This window comes from Macaca fascicularis, chromosome 14 (assembly GCF_037993035.2).
Source record: "Macaca fascicularis isolate 582-1 chromosome 14, T2T-MFA8v1.1".
In the NCBI taxonomy this organism is placed as follows: domain Eukaryota; kingdom Metazoa; phylum Chordata; class Mammalia; order Primates; family Cercopithecidae; genus Macaca; species Macaca fascicularis.
The window spans coordinates 67,123,965-67,142,070 of NC_088388.1; positions in this window are offsets into that span (position 1 = coordinate 67,123,965).

The following is an 18,106-nucleotide window of genomic DNA, read 5'->3' on the forward strand; positions in this document are numbered from 1 at the left end:
TATCCTCCGATAACAAAGAGAAAGAAGCTTTTTGAGAAACTTCTTTGTGTTCTGTGAAATCATCTCACAGAGTTACAGCTTTCCCTTCAAGAATCCTTTCACTAAGACAGTTCTTGTGGAATTGGCAAAGTGATATTTGGAAGCCCATAGAGGGCTATGGTGAAAAAGGAAATATCCTCAGATGAAATCTGGAAAGAAGCTTTCTGCGAAACTGTTTAGTGTTCTTTTAATTCATCTCACAGAGTTACATCTGTATTTCGTGGATCTCTTTGCTAGCCTTATTTCTGTGGAATCTGAGAACAGATATTTCGAATCCCTTTGAAGACTATAGGGCCAAAGGAAATATCCTCCGATAACAAAGAGAATGAAGCTTTCTGAGAAACCTCTTTGTGTTCTGTGAAATCATCTCACAGAGTTACAGCTTTCCCCTCAAGAAGCCTTTCGCTAAGACAGTTCTTGTGGAATTGGAAAAGTGATATTTGGAAGCCCATAGAGGGCTGTGGTGAAAAAGGAAATATCGTCAGATGAAATCTGTAAAAAAGCTTTCTGAGAAACTGCTCTGTGATGTGTAACTTCCACTCACAGGGTTACATCTGTATTTCATGGATATCTTTGCTAGCCTTATTTCTGTGGAATCTGAGAACAGATATTTCGGATCCCTTTGAAGAGTCTAGGGCCAAAGGAAATATCCTCCGATAACAAAGAGAAAAAAGCTTTCTGAGAAACTTCTTTGTGTTCAGTGAAATCATCTCACAGAGTTACAGCTTTCCCCTCAAGAAGCCTTTCGCTAAGACAGTTCTTCTGGAATTGACAAAGTGATATTTGGAAGCCCATAGAGGGCTATGGTGAAAAAGGAAATATATTCAGACGAAATCTGGAAAGAAGCTTTATGAGAAACTGCTTAGTGTTCGGTTAATTCACCTCACAGAGTTACATCTTTATTTAGTGGTTCTCTTTGCTAACCTTATTTCTGTGGAATCTGAGAACAGATATTTCGGATCCCTTTGAAGACTATAGGGCCAAAGGAAATATCCTCCGATAACAAAGAGAAAGAATCTTTCTGAGAAACTTCTTTGTGTTCTGGGAAATCATCTCACAGAGTTACAACTTTCCCCTCAAGAAGCCTTTCGCTAAGACAGTTCTTGTGGAATTGGCTAAGTGATATTTGGAAGCCCATAGAGGGCTATGGTGACAAAGGAAATATCCTCAGATGAAATCTGGAAAGAAGCTTTCTGAGAAACTGCTTAGTGTTCTGTTAATTCATCTCACAGAGTTACATCCATATTTCGTGTATCTGTTTGCTAGCCTTATTTCTGTGGAATCTGAGAACAGATATTTCGCATCCCTTTGAAGACTATAGGGCCAAAGGAAATATCCTCCGATAATAAAGAGAAAAAAGCTTTCTGAGGAACTTCTTTGTGTTCTGTGAAATCATCTCACAGAGGTACAGCTTTCCCCTCAAGAAGCCGCTCGCTAAGACAGTTCTTGTGGAATTGGCAAAGTGATATTTGGAAGCCCATAGAGGGCTATGGTGAAAAAAGAAATATCCTCAGATGAAATCTGGAAAGAAGCTTTCTGAGAAACTGCTCTGTGATGTGTGACTTCCACTCACAGAGTTATATCTGTATTTCGTGGATCTCTTTGCTAGCCTTATTTCTGTGGAATCTGAGAACAGAGATTTCGGATCACTTTGAAGACTATAAGGCCAAAGGAAATATCCTCCGATAAGAAAGAGAAAGAAGCTTTCTGAGAAACTTCTTTGTGTTCTGTGAAATCATCTCACAGAGTTACAGCTTTCCCTTCAAGAAGCCTTTCACTAAGACAGTTCTTGTGGAATTGGCAAAGTGATATTTGGAAGCCCATAGAGGGCTATGGTGAAAAAGGAAATATCCTCAGATGAAATCTGGAAAGAAGCTTTCTGAGAAACTTCTCTGTGATGTGTAACTTCCACTCACAGAGTTACATCTGTATTTCATGGATCTCTTTGCTAGCCTTATTTCTGTGGAATCTGAGAACAGATATTTCGGATCCCTTTGAAGAGTCTAGGGCCAAAGGAAATATCCACCGATAACAAAGAGAAAGAAGCTTTCTGAGAAACTTCTTTGTGTTCAGTGAAATCATCTCACAGAGTTACAGCTTTCCCCTCAAGAAGCCTTTCGCTAAGACAGTTCTTGTGGAATTGGCAAAGTGATATTTGGAAGCCCATAGAGGGCTATGATGAAAAAGGAAATATCCTCAGACGAAATCTGGAAAGAAGCTTTATGAGAAACTGCTTAGTGTTCGGTTAATTCACCTCACGGAGTTACATCTTTATTTAGTGGTTCTGTTTGCTAACCTTATTTCTGTGGAATCTCAGAACAGATATTTCGGATCCCTTTGAAGACTATAGGGCCAAAGGAAATATCCTCCGATTACAAAGAGAAAGAATCTTTCTGAGAAACTTCTTTGTGTTCTGTGAAATCATCTCACAGAGTTACAGCTTTCCCCTCAAGAACCCTTTCGCTAAGACAGTTCTTGTGGAATTGGCAAAGTGATATTTGGAAGCCCATAGAGGGCTATGGTGACAAAGGAAATATCCTCAGATGAAATCTGGAAAGAAGCTTTCTGAGAAACTGCTTAGTGTTCTGTTAATTCATCTCACAGAGTTACATCCATATTTCGTGGATCTCTTTGCTAGCCTTATTTCTGTGGAATCTGAGAACAGATATTTCGCATCCCTTTGAAGACTATAGGGCCAAAGGAAATATCCTCCGATAATAAAGAGAAAAAAGCTTTCTGAGGAACTTCTTTGTGTTCTGTGAAATTATCTCACAGATGTACAGCTTTCCCCTCAAGAAGCCGCTCGCTAAGACAGTTCTTGTGGATTTGGAAAAGTGATATTTGGAAGCCCATAGAGGGCTATGGTGAAAAAGGAAATATCCTCAGATGAAATCTGGAAAGAAGCTTTCTGAGAAACTGCTCTGTGATGTGTGACTTCCACTCACAGATTTATATCTGTATTTCGTGGATCTCTTTGCTAGCCTTATTTCTGTGGAATCTGAGAACAGAGATTTCGGATCCCTTTGAAGACTATAGGGCCAAAGGAAATATCCTCCGATAAGAAAGAGAAAGAAGCTTTCTGAGAAACTTCTTTGTGTTCTGTGAAATCATCTCACAGAGTTACAGCTTTGCCTTCAAGAAGCCTTTCACTAAGACAGTTCTTGTGGAATTGGCAAAGTGATATTTGGAAGCCCATAGAGGGCTATGGTGAAAAAGGAAATATCCTCAGATGAAATCTGGAAAGAAGCTTTCTGAGAAACTTCTTTGTGTTCTGTTTAATCATCTCACAGAGTTACAGCTTTCCCCTCAAGAAGCCTTTCGCTAATACAGTTCTTGTGGAATTGGCAAAGTGATATTTGGAAGACCATAGATTGCTATTTTGAAAAAATAAATATCCTCAAATGAAATCTGGTAAGCAGCTTTCTGAAAAACTGCTTAGTGTTCTGTTATTTCACCTCACAAGGTTACATCTGTATTTCGTGGATCTCTTTCCTAGCCTTATTTCTGTGGAATCTGAGAACAGATATTTCGGATCCTTTTGAAGACTATAGGGTCAAAGGAAATAACCTCCGATAACAAAGAGAAAGAAGCTTTCTGAGAAACTTCTTTGTGTTCTGTGAAATCATCTCACAGAGTTACAGCTACCCCCTCAAGAAGGCTTTCGCTAAGACAGTTCTTGTGGAATTGGCAAAGTGACATTTTGGAGCCCTTAGACGGCTATGGTGAAAAAGGAAATATCCTCAGAGGAAATCTGGAAATAAACTTTCTGAGAAACTGCTTAGTGTTCTGTTAATTCACCTCACAGAGTTACATCTGTATTTCGTGGATCTCTTTGGTAGCCTTATTTCTGTGGAATCTGAGAACAGATATTTCGAATCCCATTGAAGACTATAGGGCCAAAGGAAATATCCTCCGATAACAAAGAGAAAGAAGCTTTCTGAGAAACTTCTTTGTGTTCTGTGAAATCATCTCACAGAATTACACCTTTCCCCTCAAGAAGCCTTTCGCTAAGACAGTTGTTGTGGAATTGGCAAAGTGATATTTGGAAGCCCTTAGAGGGCTATGGTGAAAAAGGAAATGTCCTCAGATGAAATCTGGAAAGAAGCTTTCTGAGAAACTGCTTAGTGTTCTGTTAATTCATCTCACAGAGTTACATCCATATTTCGTGGATCTCTTTGCTAGCCTTATTTCTGTGGAATCTGAGAACAGATATTTCGCATCCCTTTGAAGACTATAGGGCCAAAGGAAATATCCTCCGACAATAAAGAGAAAAAAGATTTCTGAGGAACTTCTTTGTGTTCTGTGAAATTATCTCACAGAGGTACAGCTTTCCCCTCAAGAAGCCGCTCGCTAAGACAGTTCTTGTGGATTTGGAAAAGTGATATTTGGAAGCCCATAGAGGGCTATGGTGAAAAAGGAAATATCCTCAGATGAAATCTGGAAAGAAGCTTTCTGAGAAACTGCTCTGTGATGTGTGACTTCCACTCACAGATTTATATCTGTATTTCGTGGATCTCTTTGCTAGCCTTATTTCTTTGGAATCTGAGAACAGAGATTTCGGATCCCTTTGAAGACTATAGGGCCAAAGGAAATATCCTCCGATAAGAAAGAGAAAGAAGCTTTCTGAGAAACTTCTTTGTGTTCTGTGAAATCATCTCACAGAGTTACAGCTTTGCCTTCAAGAAGCCTTTCACTAAGACAGTTCTTGTGGAATTGGCAAAGTGATATTTGGAAGCCCATAGAGGGCTATGGTGAAAAAGGAAATATCCTCAGATGAAATCTGGAAAGAAGCTTTCTGAGAAACTTCTTTGTGTTCTGTTTAATCATCTCACAGAGTTTCAGCTTTCCCCTCAAGAAGCCTTTCGCTAATACAGTTCTTGTGGAATTGGCAAAGTGATATTTGGAAGACCATAGATTGCTATTTTGAAAAAATAAATATCCTCAAATGAAATCTGGTAAGCAGCTTTCTGAAAAACTGCTTAGTGTTCTGTTATTTCACCTCACAGGGTTACATCTGTATTTCGTGGATCTCTTTCCTAGCCTTATTTCTGTGGAATCTGAGAACAGATATTTCGGATCCTTTTGAAGACTATAGGGTCAAAGGAAATAACCTCCGATAACAAAGAGAAAGAAGCTTTCTGAGAAACTTCTTTGTGTTCTGTGAAATCATCTCACAGAGTTACAGCTACCCCCTCAAGAAGGCTTTCGCTAAGACAGTTCTTGTGGAATTGGCAAAGTGACATTTTGGAGCCCTTAGACGGCTATGGTGAAAAAGGAAATATCCTCAGAGGAAATCTGGAAATAAACTTTCTGAGAAACTGCTTAGTGTTCTGTTAATTCATCTCACAGAGTTACATCTGTATTTCGTGGATCTCTTTGGTAGCCTTATTTCTGTGGAATCTGAGAACAGATATTTCGAATCCCATTGAAGACTATAGGGCCAAAGGAAATATCCTCCGATAACAAAGAGAAAGAAGCTTTCTGAGAAACTTCTTTGTGTTCTTTGAAATCATCTCACAGAATTACACCTTTCCCCTCAAGAAGCCTTTCGCTACGACAGTTGTTGTGGAATTGGAAAAGTGATATTTGGAAGCCCTTAGAGGGCTATGGTGAAAAAGGAAATGTCCTCAGATGAAATCTGGAAGAAGCTTTCTGAGAAACTGCTTAGTGTTCTGTTAATTCATCTCACAGAGTTACATCTGTATTTCGTGGATCTCTTTGCTAGCCTTATTTCTGTGGAATCTGAGAACAGATATTTCGGATCCCTTTGAAGACTATAGGGTCAGAGGAAATATCCTCCGATAACAAAGAGATAGAAGCTTTCTGAGAAACTTCTTTGTGTTCTGTGAAATCATCTCACAGAGTTAGAGGTTTCCCCTCAAGAAGTCTTTCGCTAAGACAGTTCTTGTGGAATTGGCAAAGTGATATTTGGAAGCCCATAGAGGGCTATGGTGGAAAGGAAATATCCTCAGATGAAAACTGGAAAGAAGTTTCTGAGAAACTTCTCTGTGATGTGTGACTTCCACTCACAGAGTTACATCTGTATTTCGTGGATCTGTTTTCTCTCCTTATTTCTGTGGAATCTGAGAACAGATATTTCGGATCCCTTTGAAGACTATAGGGCCAAAGGAAATATCCTCCGATAACAAAGAGAAAGAAGCTTTCTGAGGAACTTCTTTGTGTTCTGTGAAATCATCTCACAGAGTTACAACTTTTCCCTCAAGAAGCCGCTCGCTAAGACAGTTCTTGTGGATTTGGAAAAGTGATATTTGGAAGCCCATAGAGGGCTATGGTGAAAAAGGAAATATCCTCAGATGAAATCTGGAAAGAAGCTTACTGAGAAACTGCTCTGTGATGTGTGACTTCGACTCACAGAGTTATATCTGTATTTCGTGGATCTCTTTGCTAGCCTTATTTCTGTGGAATCTGAGAACAGAGATTTCGGATCCCTTTGAAGACTATAGGGCCAAAGGAAATATCCTCCGATAAGAAAGAGAAAGAAGCTTTCTGAGAAACTTCTTTGTGTTCTGTGAAATCATCTCACAGAGTTACAGCTTTCCCTTCAGAAAGCCTTTCTCTAAGACAGGTCTTGTGGAATTGGCAAAGTGATATTTGGAAGCCCATAGAGGGCTATGGTGAAAAAGGAAATATCCTCAGATGAAATCTGGAAAGAAGCTTTCTAAGAATCTTCTCTGTGTTGTGTGACTTCCACTCACAGAGTTACATCTGTATTTCGTGGATCTCTTTGCTAGCCTTATTTCTGTGGAATCTGAGAACAGATATTTCGGATTACTTTGAAGACTATAGGGCCAAAGGAATTATCCTCCGATAACAAAGAGAAAGAAGTTTTCTGAGAAACTTCTTTGTGTTCTGTGAAATCATCTCACAGAGTTACAGCTTTCCCCTCAAGAAACCATTCGCTAAGAAAGTTCTTGTGGAATTTGCAAAGTGATATTTGGAAGCCCATAGAGGACTATGGCGAAAAGGAAACATCCTCAGATGAAATCTGGAAAGAAGCTTTCTGAGAAACTTCTCTGTGATGTGTGACTTCCACTCACAGAGTTACATCTGTATTTCGTGGATCTCTTTGCTAGCCTTATTTCTGTGGAATCTGAGAAGAGATATTTCGGATCCCTTTGAAGACTATAGGGCCAAAGGAAATACGCTCCGATAACAAAGAGAAAGAAGCTTTCTGAGAAGCTTCTTTGTGTTCTGTGAAATCATCTCACAGAGTTACAGCTTTCCCCTCAGGAAGCCTTTCGCTAAAACAGTTCTTGTGGAATTTGCATAGTGATATTTGAAAGCCCATAGAGGGCTACGGTGAAAAAGGAAATATCCTCAGATGAAATCTGGAAAGAAGCTCTCTGAGAAACTGCTTAGTGTTCTGTTAATTCATCTCACATAGTTACATCTGTATTTCGTGGATCTCTTTGCTAGCCTTATTTCTATGGAATCTGAGAACAGATATTTCGGATCCCTTTGGAGACTAAGGGCCAAAGGAAATATGCTCCGATAACAAAGAGAAAGAAGCCTTCTGAGAAACTTCTTTGTGTTCTGTGAAATGTTCTCACAGAGTTACAGCTTTCCCCTCAAAAAGCCTTTCGCTAAGACCATTCTTGTGGAATTGGCAAAGTGATATTTGGAAGCCCATAGAGGGCTAAGGTGAAAAGGAAATATCCTCAGATGAAATCTGGAGAGAAGCTTTCTGAGTAAATGCTCGGTGATGTGTGACTTCCATTTACAAAGTTACATCTGTATTTCGTGTATCTCTTTGCTAGCTTTATTTCTGTGGAATCTGAAAACAGACATTTCGGATCCTTTTGAAGACTATAGGGTCAAAGGAAATATCCTCCGATAACAAAGAGAAAGAAACTTTCTGAGAAACTTCTTTGTTTTCTGTGAAATCATCTCACAGAGTTACAGGTTTCCCCTCAAGAAGCCTTTCGCTAAGACAGTTCTTGTGGAATTGGCAAAGTGATATTTGGAAGCCCTTAGAGGGCTATGGTGAAAAGAAATATCCTCAGATGAAATCTGGAAAGAAGCTTTCTGAGAAACTGCTTAGTGTTCTGTTAGTTCATCTCACAGAGTTACATCTGTATTTCGTGGATCTCTTTGCTAGCCTTATTTCTGTGGAATCTCAGAACAGATATTTCGGATCCCTTTGATGACTATATGGCCAAGGGAAATATCCTTCGATAACAAAGAGAAAGAAGCTTTCTGAGAAACTTATTTGTGTTCTGTGAAATCATCTCACAGAGTTACAGCTTTCCCCTCAAGAAGCCTTTCCCTACGACAGTCCTTGTGGAATTGGCAAAGTGATATTTGGAAGCCCATAGAGGGCTTTGGTGAAAAAGGAAATATCGTCAGAAGAAAACTGGAAGAAGCTTTCTGAGAAACTCCTTAGTGTTCTGACAATTCATCTCACAGAGTTACATTTGTATTTCGTGGATCTCTTTGCTAGCCTTATTTCTGTGGAATCTGAGAACAGATATTTCGGATGTCTTTGAAGACTATAGGGCCAAACGAAATATTCTCCGATAACAAAGAGAAAGAAGCTTTCTGAGAAACTTCTTTGTGTTCTGGGAAATCATCTCACAGAGTTACAGCTCTCCCCTAGATAGCCTTTCGCTAAGACAGTTGTTGTGGAATTGGCAAAGTGATATTTGAAATCCCTTAGAGGGCTATGGTGAAAAAGGAAATATCCTCAAATGAAATCTGGAAAGAAGCTTTCTGAGAAACTGCTCTGTGATCTGTGACTTCCACTCGCAGAGTTACATCTGTAATTCGTGGAACTCTTTGCTAGCCTTATTTCTGTGGAATCTGAGAACAGATATTTCGGATCCCTTTGAAGACTATAGGGACAAAGGAAATATCCTCCGATAACAAAGAGAAAGAAGCTTTCTGAGAACCTTCTTTGTGTTCTGTGAAATCACCTCACAGAGTTACAGGTTTCCCCTCAAGAAGCCTTTCGCTAAGACAGTTCTTGTGGAATTTGCAAAGTGATATTTGGAAGCCCATAGAGGGCTATGTTGAAAAAGGAAATATCCTCTGATGAAATCTGGAACGAAATTTCTGAGAAACTGCTTACTGTTCTGTTAATTCATCTCACAGGGTTACGTCTGTATTTCGTGGATCTGTTTGCTAGCCTTATTTCTGTGTATTCTGAGAACAGATATTTCGGATCCCTTTGAAGACTAGAGGGCCAAAGGAAATGTCCTTCGATAACAAAGAGAAAGAATCTTTCTGAGAAACTTCTTTCTGTTAAGTGAAATCATCTCACAGAGTTACAGCTGTCCCCTAGAAAGCCTTTCGCTAAGACAGTTGTTGTGGAATTGGCAAAATGATATTTGGAAGCCCTTAGAGGGCTATGGTGAAAAAGGAAATATCCTCAGATGAAATCTGGAAAGAAGCTTTCTGAGAAACTGCTTAGTGTTCTGTTAGTTCATCTCACAGAGTTACATCTGTATTTCGTGGATCTCTTTGCTAGCCTTATTTCTGTGGAATCTGAGAACAGATATTTCGGATCCCTTTGATGACTATATGGCCAAAGGAAATATCCTTCGATAACAAAGAGAAAGAAGCTTTCTGAGAAACTTATTTGTGTTCTGTGAAATCATCTCACAGAGTTACAGCTTTCCCCTCAAGAAGCCTTTCCCTACGACAGTTCTAGTGGAATTGGCAAAGTGATATTTGGAAGCCCATAGAGGGCTTTGGTGAAAAAGGAAATATCGTCAGAAGAAAACTGGAAGAAGCTTTCTGAGAAACTCCTTAGTGTTCTGACAATTCATCTCACAGAGTTACATCTGTATTTCGTGGATCTCTTTGCTAGCCTTATTTCTGTGAAATCTGAGAACAGATATTTCGGATGTCTTTGAAGACTATAGGGCCTAACGAAATATTCTCCGATAACAAAGATAAAGAAGCTTTCTGAGAAACTTCTTTGTGTTCTGGGAAATCATCTCACAGAGTTACAGCTCTCCCCTAGAAAGCCTTTCGCTAAGACAGTTGTTGTGGAATTGGCAAAGTGATGTTTGAAATCCCTTAGAGGGCTATGGTGAAAAAGGAAATATCCTCAAATGAAATCTGGAAAGAAGCTTTCTGAGAAACTGCTCTGTGATCTGTGACTTCCACTCGCAGAGTTACATCTGTATTTCGTGGATCTCTTTATTAGCCTTATTTCTGTGGAATCTGAGAACAGATATTTCGGATCCCTTTGAAGACTAGAGGGCCAAAGGAAATATCCTCCGATAACTAAGAGAAAGAAGCTTTCTGAGAAACTTCTTTGTGTTCTGTGAAATCATCTCACAGAGTTACAGCTTTCCCCTCAAGAAGCCTTTCGCTAAGACAGTTCTTCTGGAATTGGCAATGTGATATTTGGAAGCCCATAGAGGGCTATGGTGAAAAAGGAAATATCCTCAGATGAAATCTGTAAAGAAGCTTTCTGGGAAACTGCTTAGTGTTCTGTTAATTCATCTCACGAGTTACATCTGTATTTCGTGGATGTCTTTGCTAGCCTTTTTTCTGTGGAATCTGAGACAGATATATCCGATCCCTTTGAAGACTATAGGGCCAAAGGAAATATCCTCTGATAACAAAGAGAAAGAAGCTTTCTGAGAAACTTCTTTGTGTTCTGTGAAATCATCCACAGAGTTACAGCTTTCTCCTCAAAAAGCCTTTCGCTAAGACAGTTTTTGTGGAATGGGCAAAGTGATATTTGGAAGCCCATATACGGCTATGGTGAAAAAGGAAATATCCTCAGATGAAATCTGGAAAGAAGCTTTCTGTGAAACTGCTCTGTTATGTGTGACTTCCACTCACAGAGTTACATCTGTATTTCGGTGATCTCTTTCCTAGCCTTATTTCTGTGGAATCTGAAAACAGATATTTCGGATCCCTTTGAAGACTACAGGGCCAAAGGAAATATCCTACGAAAACAAAGAGAAAGAAGCTTTCTGAGAAACTTCTTTGTGTTCTGTGAAATCATCTCACAGAGTTATAGCTTTCCCCTCAAGAAGCCTTTCGCTAAGACAGTTCTTGTGGAATTGGCAAAGTGATATTTGGAAGCCTATAGACGGCAATGGTGAAAAAGGAAATATCCCCAGATGAAATCTGGAAAGAAGCATTCTAAGAAACTGCTTAGTGTTCTGTTAATTCATCTCAGAGAGTTACATCTGTATTTCATGGATCTCTTTGCTAGCCTTACTTCTTTGGAATCTGAGAACAGATATTTCGGATCCCTTTGAAGACTCTAGGGCCAAAGGAAATATCCTCCGATAACAAAGAGAAAGAAACTTTCTGAGAAACTTCTTTGTGTTCTGTGAAATCATCTCACAGAGTTACAGCTTTCCCCTCAAGCAGCCTTTCGCTAAGACAGTTCTTGTGGAATTGGCAAAGTGATATTTGGAAGCCCATAGAGGGCTATGGTGAAAAAGGAAATATCCTCAGATGAAATCTGGAAAGAAGCTTTCTGAGAAACTGCTTAGTGTTCTGTTAATTCATCTAACAGAGTTACATCTGTATTTCGTGGATCTCTTTGATAGCCTTATTTCTGTGGAATCTGAGAACACATATTTCGGATCCCTTTGAAGACTATAGGGCCAAAGGAAATATCCTCCGATCACAAAGATAAAGAATCTTTCTGAGAAATTTCCTTGTATTATGTGAAATCATCTCAAAGAGTTACAGCTTTCCCCTCAGGAAGCCTTTCGCTAAGACACTTCTTGTGGAATTGGCAAAGTAATATTTGGCAGCTCACAGAGGGCTTCGGTGAAAAAGCAAATATCCTCAGATGAATTCTGGAAAGAAGCTTTCTGAGAAACTGCTTAGTGTTCTGTTAATTCGTCTCACAGATTTACATGTGTATTTCGTGGATCTCTTTACTAGCCTTATTTCTGTGGATTCTGAGAACAGATATTGCGGATCCCTTTGAAGACTATAGGGCCAAAGGAATTATCCTCGAATAACAAAGAGAAATAAGCTTTCTGAGAAACTTCTTTGTGTTCTGTGAAATCATCTCACAGAGTTCCAGCTTTCCCCTCAAGAAGCCTTTCGCTAAGACAGTTCTTGTGTAATTGGCAAAGTGATATTTGGAAGCCCATAGACGGCTATGGTGAAAAAGGAAATATCCTCAGATTAAATCTGGAAAGCAGCTTTCTGAGAAACTGCTTAGTGTTCTGTTAATTCATCTCACAGAGTTACATCTGCATTTCGTGGATCTCTTTGCTAGCCTTACTTCTGTGGAATCTAAGAACAGATATTTCGGATCCCTTTGAAGACTATAGGGCGAAAGGAAATATCCTCCGATAACAAAGAGAAAGAAGCTTTCTGAGAAACTTCTTTGGGTTCTGTGAAATCATCTCACAGAGTTACAGCTGGCCTCTCAAGAAGCTTTTCGCAAGGACAGTTCTTGTGGAATTGGCAAAGTGATATTTGGAAGTCCTTAGAGGGCTATGGTGAAAAAGGAAATATCCTCAGATTAAATCTAGAAAGAAGCATTCTGAGAAAATGCTCTGTGATGTGTGACTTCCAGTCACAGAGTTACATCTGTATTTCGTGGATCTCTTTGCTAGCCTTATTTCTGTGGAATCTGAGAACAGATATTTCGGATCCCTTTGAAGACTATACGGACAAAGGAAATATCCTCCGATAACAAAGAGAAAGAAGCTTTCTGAGAAACTTCTTTGTGTTCTGTGAAATCATCTCACAGAGTTATAGCTTTCCCCTCAAGAAGCCTTTCGCTACGACAGTTCTTGTGGAATTGGCAAAGTGATATTTAGAACCCCTAGAGGGCTATGGTGAAAAAGGAAATATCCTCAGATGAAATCTGGAAAGCAGCTTTCTGAGAAACTGCTTAGTGTTCTGTTAATTCATCTCACAGAGTTACATCTGTATTTCGTGGATCTCTTTGCTAGCCTTATATCTGTGGAATCTGAGAACAGATATTTCGGATCCCTTTGAAGACTATAGGGCCAAAGGAAATATCCTCGGATAACAAAGAGAAAGAAGCTTTCAAAGAAACTTCTTTGTGTTCTGTGAAATCATCTCACAGAGTTACAGCTTTCCCCTCAAGAGGCCGTTCGCTAAGACAGTTCTTGTGGAATTGGCAAAGTGATATTTGGAAGCCCATAGAGGTCTATGGTGAAAAAGGAAATATCCTCAGATGAAATCTGGAAAGAAGCTTTCTGAGAAACTGCTTAGTGTTCTGTTAATTCATCTCACAGAGTTACATCTGTATTTCGTGGATCTCTTTGCTAGCCTTATTTCTGTGGAATCTGAAAACAGATATTTCGGAACCCTTTGAAGACTATAGGGCCAAAGGAAATATGCTCCGATAACAAAGAGAAAGAAGCTTTCTGAGAAACTTCTTTGTGTTCTGTGAAATCATCCACAGAGTTTCAGCTTTCCCCTCAAGAAGCCTTTCGCTAAGATAGTTCTTGTGGAATTGGCAAAGTGATATTTGGAAGCCCATATATGACTATGGTGAAAAAGGAAATATCCTCAGTTGAAAAATGGAAAGAAGCTTTCTCTGAAACTGCTCTGTGATGTGTGACTTCCACACACAGAGTTACATCTGTATTTCGGGGATCTCTTTGGTAGACTGATTTCTGTGGAATCTGTGAAGAGATATTTCGGATCCCTTTCAAGATTCTAGGGACAAAGGAAATATCCTCCGATAACAAAGAGAAAGAAGCTTTCTGAGAAACTTCTTTGTGTTCTGTGAAATCATCTCATAGAGTTACAGCTTTCCCCTCAAGAATCCTTTGGCTAAGACAGTTCCTTTGGAATTGGCAAAGTGATATTTGGAAGCCCATAGACGGCTATGGTGAAAAAGGAAATATCCTCAGATGACATCTGGAAAGAAGCATTCTGAGAAACTGCTTGGTGTTCTGTTAATTCATCTCACAGAGTTACATCTGTATTTCGTGGATCTCTTTGCTAGCCTTATTTCTGTGGAATCTGAGAACAGATATTTCGGATCCCTTTGAAGACTATACGGACAAAGGAAATATCCTCCGATAACAAAGAGAAAAAAGCTTTCTGTGAAACTTCTTTGTGTTGTGTGAAATCATCTCACAGAGTTACAGCTCTCCCCTCAAGAAGTCTTTCGCTAAGACAGTTGTTTTGGAATTGGCAAAGTGATATTTGGAAGCCCATAGAGGGCTGTGGTGAAAAAGGAAATATCCTCAGATGAAATCTGGAAAGAAGCTTTCTGAGAAACTGCTCTGTGATGTGTGACTTCCACTCACAGAGTTACATCTGTATTTCATGGATCTCTTTGACAGCCTTATTTCTGTGGAATCTGAGAACAGATATTTCGGATCCCTTTGAAGACTATAGGGCCAAAGTAAATATCCTCCGATCACAAAGAGAAAGAAGCTTTCTGAGAAACTTCTTTGTGTTCTGTAAAATCATTCACAGAGTTACAGGTTTCCCCTCAAGAAGACTTTCGCTAAGACAGTTGTTGTGGAATTGGCAAAGAGATATTTGGAAGCCCATATACAGCTTTGGTGAAAAAGGAAATATCCTCAGATGAAATCTGGAAAGAACGTTTCTGAGAAACTGCTCTGTGATGTGTGACTTCCACTCACAGAGTTACATCTCTATTTTGTGGATCTCTTTTCTAGCCTTATTTCTGTGGAAACTGAGAACAGATATTTCGGATCCCTTTGAAGACTTTAGGGACAAAGGAAATATCCTCCGATAAAAAAGAGAAAGAACCTTTCGGAGAAACTTCTTTATGTTCTGTGAAATCATCTCACAGAGTTACTGCTTTCCCCTCAAGAAGCCTTTCACTAAGACAGTTCCTGTGGAATTGGCAAAGTGATATTTGGAAGCCCATAGACGGCTACGGTGAAAAAGGAAATATCCTCAGATGAAATCTGGAAGGAACCTTTCTGTGAAACTGCTCTGTGATGTATGACTTCCACACACAGAGTTACATCTGTATTTCGTGGATCTCTTTGGTAGCCTGATTTCTGTGGAATCTGAGAACAGATATTTCGGATCCCTTTGAAGATTCTACGGACAAAGGAAATATCCTCCGATAAAAAAGACAAAGAAGTTTTCCGAGAAACTTCTTTGTGTTCTGTGAAATTATCCCATAGAGTTAGAGATTGCCCTCAAGAAGCCTTTCGCTAAGACAGTGCCTTTGGTATTGGCAAAGAGATATTTGGAAGCCCATAGACGGCTATGTTGAAAAAGGAAATATCCTCAGATGAAATCTGGAAAGAAGCATTCTGAGAAACTGCTTAGTGTTCTGTTAATTCATATCACAGAGTTACATCTGTATTTCGGGGATCTCTTTGCTAGCCTTATTTCTGTGGAATCTGAGAACAGATATTTCGGATCCCTTTGAAGACTTTAGGGACAAAGGAAATATCCTCCGATAACAAAGAGAAAGAAGCTTTCTGAGAAACTTCTTTGTGTTCTGTGAAATCATCTCACAGAGTTACAGCTTTCCCCTCAAGATGCCGTTCGCTAAGACAGTTCTTGTGGAATGGGCAAAGTGATATATGGAAGCCCCTAGAGGTCTATGGTGAAAAAGGAAATATCTTCAGATGAAATCTGGAAAGAAGCTTTCTGAGAAACTGCTTACTGTTCTGTTAATTCATCTCACAGAGTTACATCTGTATTTCGTGGATCTCTTTGCTCGCCTTATTTCTGTGGAATCTGAGAACAGATATTTCGGATCCCTTTGAAGAATATAGGGCCAAAGGAATTATCCTCCGATAACAAAGAGAAAGAAGCTTTCTGAGAAACTTCTTTGTGTTCTGTGAAATCTTCTCACAGAGTTACAGCTTTCACCCCAAGAAGCCTTTCGCTAAGACAGTTCTTGTGGAATTGGCAAAGTGATATTTGGAAGCCCATAGAGGGCTATTCTGAAAGAGGAAATATCCTCAGATTAAATCTGGAAAGAAGCTTTCTGAGAAAATGCTCTGATGTGTGACTTCCAGTCATAGAGTTACATCTGTATTTCGTGGATCTCTTTGCTAGCCTTATTTCTGTGGAATCTGAGAACAGATATTTCGGATCCCTTTGAAGACTCTAGGGCCCAAGGAAATATCTTATGATGACAAAGAGAAAGAAGCTTTCTGAGAAACTTCTTTGTGTTCTCTGAAATCATCCACAGAGTTACAGCTTTCCCCTCATGAAGCCTTTCGCTACGACAGTTCTTGTGGAATTGGCAAAGTGTTATTTGGAAGGTCATATACGGCTGTGGTGAAAAAGGAAATATCCTCAGTTGAAATCTGGAAAGAAGCTTTCTGAGAAACTGCTCTGTGATGTGTGACTTCCACTCACAGAGTTACATCTGTATTTCGTGGATCTCTTTGCGAGCCTTATTTCTGTGGAATCTGAGAACAGATATTTCGAATCCCGTTGAAGACTATAGGGCCAAAGGAAATATCCTCCGATAACAAAGAGAAAGAAGCTTTCTGAGAAACTTTTTTGTGTTCTGTGAAATCATCTCACAGAGTTATAGCTTTCCCCTCAAGAAGCCTTTCGCTACGACAGTTCTTGTGGAATTGGCAAAGTGATATTTAGAACCCCTAGTGGGCTATGGTGAAAAAGGAAATATCCTCAGATGAAATCTGGAAAGCAGCTTTCTGAGAAACTGCTTAGTGTTCTGTTAATTCATCTCACAGAGTTACATCTGTATTTCGTGGATCTGTTTGCTAGCCTTATTTCTGTGGAGTCTGAGAACAGATATTTCAGATCCCTTTGAAGACTATAGTGCCAAAGGAATTATCCTTGGATAACAAAGAGAAAGAATCTTTCTGAGAAACTTCTTTGTGTTCTGTGAAATCTTCTCACAGAGTTACAGCTTTCCCCTCAAGATGCCGTTCGCTAAGACAGTTCTTGTGGAATGGGCAAAGTGATATATGGAAGCCCATAGAGGTCTATGGTGAAAAAGGAAATATCTTCAGATGAAATCTGGAAAGAAGCTTTCTGAGAAACTGCTTAGTGTTCTGTTAATTCATCTCACAGAGTTACATCTGTATTTCGTGGATCTCTTTGCTAGCCTTATTTCTGTGGAATATGAAAACAGATATTTCCGATCCCTTTGAAGACTTTAGGGACAAAGGAAATATCCTCCGATAAAAAAGAGAAAGAACCTTTCGGAGAAACTTCTTTGTGTTCTGTGAAATCATCCACAGAGTTTCAGCTTTCCCCTCAAGAAGCCTTTCGCTAAGATACTTCTTGTGGAATTGGCAAAGTGATATTTCGAAGCCCATATATGACTATGGTGAAAAAGGAAATATCCTCAGATGAAAAATGGAAAGAAGCTTTCTCTGAAACTGCTCTGTGATGTGTGACTTCCACACACAGAGTTACATCTGTATTCTGGGGATCTCTTTGGTAGCCTGATTTCTGTGGAATCTGAGAAGAGATATTTCGGATCCCTTTCAAGATTCTAGGGACAAAGGAAATATCCTCCGATAACAAAGAGAAAGAAGCTTTCTGAGAAACTTCTTTGTGTTCTGTGAAATCATCTCATAGAGTTACAGCTTTCCCCTCAAGAAGCCTTTGGCTAAGACAGTTGTTTTGGAATTGGCAAAGTGATATTTGGAAGCCCATAGAGGGCTGTGGTGAAAAAGGAAATATCCTCAGATGAAATCTGGAAAGAAGGTTTCTGAGAAACTGCTCTGTGATGTGTGACTTCCACTCACAGAGTTACATCTCTATTTTGTGGATCTCTTTTCTAGCCTTATTTCTGTGGAATCTGAGAACAGATATTTCGGATGCCTTTGAAGACTATAGGGCCAAAGGAAATATCCTCCGATAACAAAGAGAAAGAAGCTTTCTGAGAAACTTCTTTATGTTCTGTGAAATCATCTCACAGAGTTACTGCTTTCCCCTCAAGAAGCCTTTCACTAAGACAGTTCCTGTGGAATTGGCAAAGTGATATTTGGAAGCCCTTAGACGGCTACGGTGAAAAAGGAAATATCCTCAGATGAAATCTGGAAAGAAGCTTTCCGAGAAACTTCTCTGTGATGTATGTCTGCCACTCACAGAGTTACATCTGTATTTCGTGGATCTCTTTGCTAGCCTTATTTCTGAGGAATCT